This window comes from Bacillus rossius, chromosome 2, assembly GCF_032445375.1.
Source record: "Bacillus rossius redtenbacheri isolate Brsri chromosome 2, Brsri_v3, whole genome shotgun sequence".
NCBI lineage: Eukaryota > Metazoa > Arthropoda > Insecta > Phasmatodea > Bacillidae > Bacillus > Bacillus rossius.
The window spans coordinates 94,289,958-94,300,041 of record NC_086331.1 but is presented as its reverse complement, the minus strand read 5'-3'; positions in this window follow the sequence as shown (position 1 = coordinate 94,300,041).

Here is a 10,084-nt window from a genome sequence, read left to right as displayed (position 1 = left end):
CAGTCACTCGTCCCACACACCTCGCTGGGCCGCACCTCTGGCGCAAATCTCGCCGCAGCACCCCTCGTGGGTCTCCGCCGCGGGACTCCGTCGCCACACTCCGCCGCTGCCGAGGATCCGCTCGACTCCTCGCTCGGAACTTTGTTCGGGACTCCGCCGCGCCCGCGACTCTATCGCCCGGAAACTCCGCCGCGGGAAAACTCCCGACTGAACACTCCAAACTCACTCCACTGCCCTGACGTCCTCGGGCATATATATAGGCCCTGGCGCAATTCCAGAACTCACGAGAGCGGTCGGGGCCAGTCGCGTCATCGCGAGTCGTCCCGACGGCAGAAATCTCTCGAAAACATGTGTCGGCGGCTTGCGTAACTCCGCAGCTGGCAGGTTTCGGATGTCAAACTAACAGTGCCGCATGGGGGAGCGGAGAGCTGGAGGGAGATAAAGCGGCGACCCAGGTGCGCACAGCACATCTCATGTTATGGCGGCATGTAATGCAGCCCAGCTAGCTCTGCACCAGCGCGTGACATGGCCTTGCTAACGTTCGTAACATTGCTCCACCTGGAGGTCCCCATGCTACTCGAAGTTTAGGCCTCCTTCCTTTCCTCCATCGTGGGCTGTACAGTCTCACCAGATAACCCTCTCTCGCAGTAGATGTAGCTTCTCTTGTCACCCGGCGACACTTCTGCGTCGCAAAAGTCCCATGTCGTTCAGCCAGCTGCCCGAGATGGGCTGACCGTTGCCTTGGACGGACCCGATACTCTTGAGTGCATTGCTTATTGCCTTCCAACGGTCTCCTTATATCTTCCCTTTTTCTCTCCATTTCTTCTCTCGCAGCTACTTGTTCGCACAACATTTCATCCCGGCTCTTCTTCGTCTCTTCTTGGTTACTCGTGCCCTCTTGGTTCTTCTGAGTCTCGCCTGGACTGCACTTAGTTTCTCCTTGTACCCTCTTCATGACTCCTTGTGTTCTCATTTTCTCTTCTCGGTCTTTCTTCCCCTGTTCTTGGTCTTTTTTCACCTCTTCTTGGTCTTCCTGCATCTCTTCTTGGTCTTTCTTCGTTCCTTCTTTGCACTTCTCTATCACTTCTTGACTCATGTACACCTCTTCTCGGCTTTTATTAAACTTTTCTTGGCATTTTCCCCTCTATCTTTGGTTTATCTTCATTTCTTCTTGTTCAATATTCCTTACTTTGTAACTCATCTTCACTGCTTCTTTGCTTTTCTTCAGCTCTTCTTTCATCTTCATGTCCTGGCTGTTCTCTCCTTGGCTAATTTCCTCTTCGCTGTTATCCTCTTGGCTGGTCTCCTCTTGGCTGGTCTTCTCTTCGCTGGTCTTCTCTACGCTGGTCTTCTCTTCGCTGCTTTTCTCTTCGCTGTTCTTCTCTTGGCCGATCTTCTGTTCGCTGTTCTTCTCTTCGCTGTTTTTCTCTTGGCTATTCTTCTCTTGGCTGTTCTTCTCTTCTAGGCTTATCTTCACTTCGGTCTTCTTTTCATTCTTCATTTCTTCCCGACCATTCTTCATTTCATGCTGATCCTTCTTCATTTCCTCTAGGCTATTGTTTGACCCGTTCTTCGTTTCTTCATGATGGTCCTTACTCTCATTATTTTCTTTCTTCACTTCTTTCGCAGAGTTCTTCATACTGGTTCTCCATGCCCTCATGTCATTCACCATTTCTTCCAGGAGAACCCTTATCTTCCTGATATCTTCTACACTTAAATCTTCAGCAGCCATCTCTCTCTAAAGCATTTACTAATTAAACAACCTAAATAATTTTTTTTTCTAATACTGTTCTTAATTTTAAATGACCTAGCCGAACCTTCTAATTAAACTAACAATAACTCTATTACATTCAAAACTAACACTGACTACAGTACACTCAAACTAACTCTAGAAAATTTCAAATTCACTAAAGTTCTAAACACTAACTGTATTATCGTAAACTAAATTCTATCCTTAACTTTTATTCTAATAATGTAACTGAATCCTAAATCTATTAATTAGGGCTATCCCACTTCTGACACCAAAATGTTACGATTTACCGCGGGTTCGTAAAAGATAGCCCAATTAAAGATTTTATTACACTACACAGTTTTATTTATTGCCAATACTTATGTCACTTACAAAAATCTTCTAAAATGGCAAATAATTATTTACACTTAAAGAAAGGTCTATACCCCAGTCACTCGTCCCATACACCTCGCTGGGCCGCACCACTGGCGCAACTCTCGCCGCAGCACCCCTCGTGGGTCTACGCCGCGGGACTCCGTCGCCACACTCCGCCGCCTCCGACGCACTTCCCCTTCGCCGAGGATCCGCTCGACTCCTCGCTCGGAACTTCGTTCGGGACTCCGCCGCGCCCGTGACTCTATCGCCCGGAAACTCCGCCGCGGGAAAACTACCGACTCCACTGAACTCACTCACTCCCTGCCCTGGAACCTTCGTCCAAGGACTTCGCCACTCTGCCGCACCCGCGGCACTATCGCCCGGAAACTCCGCCGCGGGAGAACTCCCGACTGAACACTCCGAACTCACTCCACTGCCCTGACGTCCTCGGGCATATATACAGGGTGTATCAAAATTCATGTTACAACGCTTGAGGGTAGAAAGCTCTTTTTATTATTTGCAACCACTTTTGCCAGTAAATATTGACGCCGTCCCCGTTGCCTGATCTGAATTTTACGTGAATTTAAACTGTTTAATTAATTTTGGGTCTCAAGGGCGGGGTTCCTGGCCTCGTGGCTGTAGGCAGGGACGCGTCGAAAAAGGACCCCCCGGGCTGTTATGGCCTCCCAGGACGCCTTATTAATAAAACACACACGTACTATTAGCTGTTTTATTCCGTCGCACATTTTACACGTTACACGCTCACGTAACTGGCCGCTTCATCGTCGACCTAAGCTCCGCGCACGCCACCCTCTATTGGCGGACTTGTTACGGCCACACGGTAACCCGGTGGCAAGTACGTGGATAGGGGGTCGTTCCCGGCGACTTGCGAGTGGGGTGCTCAGGCGCCCGATAACCTGTTCCGGCCTATGTGAAAGTCCGCGGACGCAACGTGAAAGGCGTGGGCGATAGGTCCCGCAAAATTACTTACGATAACACACTACACTATAGTCACTGTGGTTAGTCCCGCACAGATGGGTATACAAAGGCGGCTACTCCGCGTGGTGGCTGGGGCCACGTTACGCTGGGTACGGGCGCGGTGGAATCCGGCAGGATATCACACGCACGACCGTGGCACGTCCCAGTTAATGACTCGTCCTTACACTTAGGTACGCGTTTGGCGCAGTGCCGCCCCGCGTGGGCGAAGAACTATTCCCCGAGAGGGGATTTCACTGGCGTGAGGCGCAGGTGCCACGAGGGGTCACCTAATTGATTACGTATCACACGAAAAAGCCCGATGACGGGCTACACATTATATTAAAGGACCGTGCGAAATCGCGAACGGCCGATTCGGGCCGACCGGGGAGCTGAGTTAAACGGTTTGACTATAATTACCTATGGCAGTGACTGGTGATGTTGGCGCGAAAGTTGAGAGCTCCCCGTGCGTGGGCTGCCGGCCCTGGCGAGTGCTGGATGGCGACTGACACCTCCCTGGCCGCCGGGGTCAGGGAGGGGGGAAAATTCCGCGGGAAACTGCGGAGTGCGGGAAGATGATTTCGGCCAGTTTTGTGAATGATAACAATTTACAAAATGATTATTAAATTAACATTAATTATTAATGATTTTACACGTATTAGTTTTTGTTTATCTTATCAAATGCATGAACAAATTATTTAGTTGCGCAGTGCCACACCCGGCCGGGCGCTTTGCACACGTAGGAGGCCGTGACTGACGTCACGCCGTTCGGGGCACTGCACTATGTTGCGCGCAAGGGCGCGTTCGAGGCGCGGCACTGATCAGGTGTTGAGGACACATAACGGCCTGTGCTCTCAGAGGGAGCAACGGCGACGGCGTCAACATGTTGCCGGAAACGCGTAGTTAAGCCCCTGTAGCCCCAGAAAAAGTCAGTGTAGGTAACCCGTTGGGCTTTGTGCGAGACAGATGATGCTGTGGTGAATTACGTGTTTACGACGCCGGGCAGCGCTCGAGAGGACTGTACGATGTCGAAAACTGACCCCCGCCCCTTTTTACTTCCGTTGGTGGCGCCCTCGCCTCTTTTCTTCCATTCGTGCCGTGCCATAGCACTGCGCAGCGTGACATCGCAGTGTCGCAGTATGTTTTGATATCACTGGTGGTCTGTCGTTGACTGTTCTGTCGTACAAGCAAACTCGTGGTGTCATTTCTTTCGCTGTGGTTCTGAAAAGGGCGACGTTTTAGTGGAGCTCAATGGAGTACACGTTTAGTGAATACACGGACATGCTGCTTGTTTACGGGGAAGCTTGACAAAATGGACGAGCCGCCCGTCGTCTGTACGAAGAACGATAGATATCCGGGTCGTAGGATTTCAGCTCACACCATGTTTGTAAGACTTACTCAGCGAATGCGTGATACTGGTACATGTGCCGTCACGAGACCAAATGCTGGTGCTCCACGCAGGGTTCGTACTGCCAGTTTTGAATATTTACTTCGGAGATTTGAGGAGAGTCCGGATACAAGCACAAGGGCAGAAGGTTCCGATATGGATGCTGACAAAATGGCTGTTTGGCGAGTTCTTCATGAGCAACTCTTGTACCCGTACCACCTTCAAAAAGTGCAACACATGGGTCCGGCGGACTATCCTCTTCGCATGACCTTTTCTCGTTGGTACATTCGAAGAGTATTGAGGAACCCCGAGTTAGCGGTTTTATTCAGCGATGAAGCCAAGTTCACTCAAGACTCTATTCTCAATTCGCACAACAGTCATATTTGGAATGATGTCAATCCGCATGCAACGTGTGTTACAGCTCGCCAGTAACGTTTTTCAGTTAATGTGTGGGCCAGTATTGTTGACGGTGTTTTCATCGGGCCTTTTTTTTCTTCCGCCACGACTTACCGGCGCCTGATACCTCCACTTCCTTCAGAACGAACTACAAGGTCTTCTTGAAGAGGTTCCATTGCATGTCCGACGTGTGATGTGGTACCAACATGACGGGGCACCACCTCATTTTTCCCTGCAAGTGCGAGAGTATTTAAACCAAACATTTCCAAACCGATGAATTGGACGAGCGGGCCCTGTCGCATGGCCGCCAATGTCACCGGACCTAACCCCGTTAGATTTCTTTCTGTGGGGTTAAGTAAAAGGGCTTATCTACGCTACGCCAGTAGAAAAAGTAGAAGAGCTTACACAGCGAATCATTGAAGCGTTCGAAATCATAAGGTCGACTCCACACATGCACCAGCGTATCCGTGAAAACATGATTCGCCATTGCCACCTCTGTGTCACTCAATGTGGGCGTGTTTTTGAGCCGTGGATTTAGGCTGTCACGTTGTTAAAACGTATGCAACAATTTGAATGTTGTGAAACAAAGCCGAAGCTGTGATTGATTTCAGAGTGAAATTAAAATTTGTGCCACGATTAAAAAGGTTATTTCTCTACTCGAACGCCCGCACATCCACAACATAACACTCTACAACGGGTTGCCTACACTGACTCTTTCTGGGGCTACAGGGGCTTAACTACGCGTTTCCGGCAACATGTTTATTGGCAAAAATGGTTGCAAATAATAAGAGCTTTCTACCCTCAAGCGTTGTAACATGAATTTTGATACACTCTGTATAGGCCCCGGCGCAATTCCAGAACTCACGAGAGCGGCCGGGGCCAGTCGCGTCATCGCGAATCGTCCCGACGGCAGAAATCTCTCGAAAACACGTGTCGGCGGCTTGCGTAACTCCGCAGCTGGCAGGTTTCGGATGTCAAACTAACAGTCTCGCGCGGGGGGAGCGGAGGGCTGGAGGGAGATAAAGCGGCGACCCAGGTGCGCACAGCACATCTCATATTACGGCGGCATGTGATGCAGCCCAGCTAGCTCTGCACCTGCGCATTACGTGGCCTTGCTAACGTTCGTAACAATATAATCTGTTGTAGGTTAACTGACCTCATTTGTAGGGAGAGGAGGATGAGAAGGGGGTTGAGTGGCCGGGGTAGACTAGACTATTTACGAGGGGGTACCAAAAAAATAACTTGTATCTTAACGTTTGTAGCACCAGTTTTTGCCTGAGACAGTCTTCTAAGTGACGTCACCCGAAAATGACGAGTGTAGTTTCTCTGGCAGTTCTCTGTGCGTGTCTGTAGTCTTTGCATGATTATCTGTTTTATTTCTGATAGTAAATAAGCTTGAATCTATAAAATTGTATGATGTTTGGGGGAACTGTACTAATAAAAGAGGGGGAGGCAAATGATAATCTGCCCAGTGTACTAGCTGCCTGAAATTGGGGCCTGCCTTTCAGAGTTTAATAGTATGATCTCTTAGTAAAAACATCTGCTTAGCCAGCCAATCAGGTAGGCCTACTGTCGTCATTATTCTTTTGTGATTATCCAGTTTTGTCAAATGATTAAGGTGAATTTTGAAAATTGCCTGAAAACTAAATTTGAGAAATTTGTAAATGTAAACAAATGACTGCCGTAAAAGTATCTATTTGTTAATAAACCAAATTGTAGAATTTGGATATCCTTTCGCAACTAATTTCTCACTGCAGCCTTGATATTATAGTATCCTTTGGTTAGCACCGCACCGGTGAGAACACATCCTAACTGTTCGGAAACAGCATCGCTATGGTTAATCCTCATATTATGTGACAGGGATTAACTGTAGATAGGTGGTAAGAGGACAGGTGTAGGAGTGAGGTGGCAATATGCTAATTAGCAAATGGCTGTCAGGTAGCGAGGGAACTGAGAGGTGTAAGAGTAGGGAGGATGGAGTGTCACTTGTTAATTAAGAAGCCATTAAAGTGCCACATGGCGCAGGCCATTGAAGTGGCACGTGCCGGTTTGTTATGTGTCCCTTTTGTGTCCACCCCACCCTTTCCTTTATCACTAGCCAAATGAGTCTTCCCCCTGTTAATTAATATCAATTACTGGTGACACATCCCTCCCGATGACTCATTGTGGAATCTCTCACCAGCCCTCTTTTTTTAAGATTTTCTGGAAGTAATCCCCTCTTCCCCTCCCTGCATGTACCACCCTGAGACTATTGATTTTTCCCCTGTCTCAGTCGCTCGCAATCTCGGGGCAATTATTTATTTTTTGTGATTATTGATTGGGGACATTCGTGTTGTTTTTGGAGCTTGCTGCTGTGTGACACTGGCGGTGGCGGTGTTGATGACATCACAGGTAGTTCCAGTAGCTGCTGTTGGAGAGCGCTGCGACGGGAATGCTGTATTGATTTTTTAATATTATTTACTAAAGTGTGTACAGTGGGTGGGATTTGAACCATGAGTGCAGGAATGATCTTATGGTTAGGTGGCATGCACTCCGACCACGTTATCACAAGCAAAGTTATTTATGTGATGTGTGAATAAAGTAGGTATAGGTACAGGTACATTATGCGTGCATGCACCCAGCTAGCATCGAAGACGTTTTAAGTATTGGAGGAGGAATGCTGGCAGCCATCGTGGCCTCTTTGGAAGCCATACTGAATTGTTCTCGAACAATTACACGAAGGTTGGATTGGAGCAAGTTTTTTCTAAGTATTGAGGACGGATGCTGGTGGCCATCTTGGCTAGTATCTTGACCAAAGTGTTGGTCAACATCTTGTGAGATGAAATGAAGGTCAACATCTTGTGAGATGAAATGAAGGTCAACATCTTGTGGCCACCGTCGAATATTTTTTTATGAATAGTGTACGAGTACATCCTGTAGTAAGCTGAAAAAAATAATAATTCATCGGAGACAAGTTAAAATGTGTTGGAAACAATCTTGGCTATTATCTCGATGTCCCGGTGCTTGTAAACGTAACCTCAAAACTGTGTTATGTTTATTCTTAATATTTGCTCTTAACCTTAAAACCAAGGGTTTATTGTGAAATAAAAACATCTAAGTACCTATTAAAAAATTAATTTTAATTTTTCTACACATACTACACTATATAAATTTTGTCAATGATAGCCTGAGTTTTATTAACTCTCTCTCTCTCTCTATATATATATATATATATACATATATGTCTTTGTCTCTCTTCTCTCTATGCCTTGAAAGATTATTTACACACAGTTATGCTTGCTGAGGGGAGAGGGCAGAAGAGTGCTGGAGTGTTCCTGCAAACCCTCTCGGGAGACTGCCAGTGTCTTGTCCCCATGAGCGATGCGGCCTTCTCATTGTCGCACTGACTTCGTCAGGGAAAACTGTAACAGAACACCCACAAAACATTTAACCATCTATTCACAAAAGTTGCGAAGGGAAGGATAGTACTCGCGTGTGCTCTCTCTCTCACATGCGCTTTTGCTCTCTCTGTCTCCCTCTCTCCTCACTCTATCTTTTGCATGTGCCCGCATCTATTCGGTCACACACACGTGCGCACGCATGCAAACACACACTCAACTTACCGAAATGTTTATTCTCCACAAACATGATGCTCAGGTGTGGTTTGTTATCACCCCTGGAGGGAACAGATGTCAAAGTAGCTGCATTTATGTTGGGGGTGGTGGCATGTTACTTTGCTAGCATTGACAATTATGTGGGGGAACCTATTGTCAGCGGCAGTAATGATGTCTCACCTTGTATTTGAGCAGAATAGGGCGCTGGGAAGAAGAAGAACAAAGCTAATATATAGAAACAGATTCGAAGAGGTGGTCTATATCATGATCAAAATCGAGTAGGAGAAGTTGAGGGGAAGAAATGGAAGATACACTGTAGTGTCCCAAGGATGCATTACAACACCATCAGCTGAGATGCATCGCTGGCCTGTTTTGTGCTGACAACATGGTTACAAGATCGTAAGTTATACTGCGTACCCAAGACTCTAGAATTTGTTTTGAGACGCTCCAGATATTGCTCAAAGTGTAGTTTCCTAAATATGCTAGCCTTGACGCCCTTGGCTTTAAGCGTATAATACTCGTCCTCCATCTTATACGCATAAAGCTTCGGCTGAACGCCAATGTACTCCGTGACGATATGCCTCCCCCCCCCCCCCAGCCACATCTTTAATCAAATCAGTGACTCCCTTATTAACTGGTAGGAAGCCTTGAACACTATCTGGAGTGTAGTTCAATGTGTCAAACCAATCAGCCAAATCAGGGAGAATAGACTCGTAAATTTCGTGACACTCAGTTGGTAAATCAACGAGTCTGTGTTAGAATAGAGAAGGTGCAGTGAATGAAACATGACCTGCATGTAGTCATAATGAAACTCATAGAGACAGAGCTTCGACAAGTCAAGGATGGCTACACCAGTGTAAAGGGGCTTATTGAATTTAATAGAGCACTTTTCTAAATCCAAGATGACGAGATTTTCATCGATTATCTGCCTTACCTTGAAAGTCGGACAGCTAATCAGCTCTGCCACGCCATGAATGCCAACATACCTTGAAATGACAATTATCACCCTCCTTCCTCTGATTCTGAAGAGAATTCCCGAAAGTACTGTTCGACATAAGCTTGTAGAAGAATTTATCAAAGGGATTGGCAGCCGGAGCTTTACATTCGAGATTAATTTTTATGAATGGTACCATCCAGGCAGAGGAAATATGTGGAATGCGACTAGCGGAACATTTATCATAAAAAATACTTTGTGGTCCAGACGTTTCACATAAGATACCTGTCACCGAGCCTAGATGGAAGAACCACATCTTACTCATTATGGCGGGGTTTTGTATCATAGGCCGTCTTCGTATATATCCCTGCATTTTCATTTAAAAAAATTCAATTTACATTACTATCCAGAATTAGCAACACGAAGCAGGCTGCATATTCTTAATTTTTTATTTGCAGAAGACATGATTTTAAATGCTTTTTAATACCAATGCATTTTAATAGCTACGAAACGCAGTTTAAAAATATAGACCACTGCTCTCGCTGTAATGATATAGTACTGTCATTTTTAGCGTGATTTTCAGAAAAACTTTACAACCGACATATTTAAATTAAGCTTACGAAGACAAAATGTTCACAGCGTCGCTGAACCAACATTACAAAAACCTTTTAGCATGCCATCAAAGTTAAAACGGG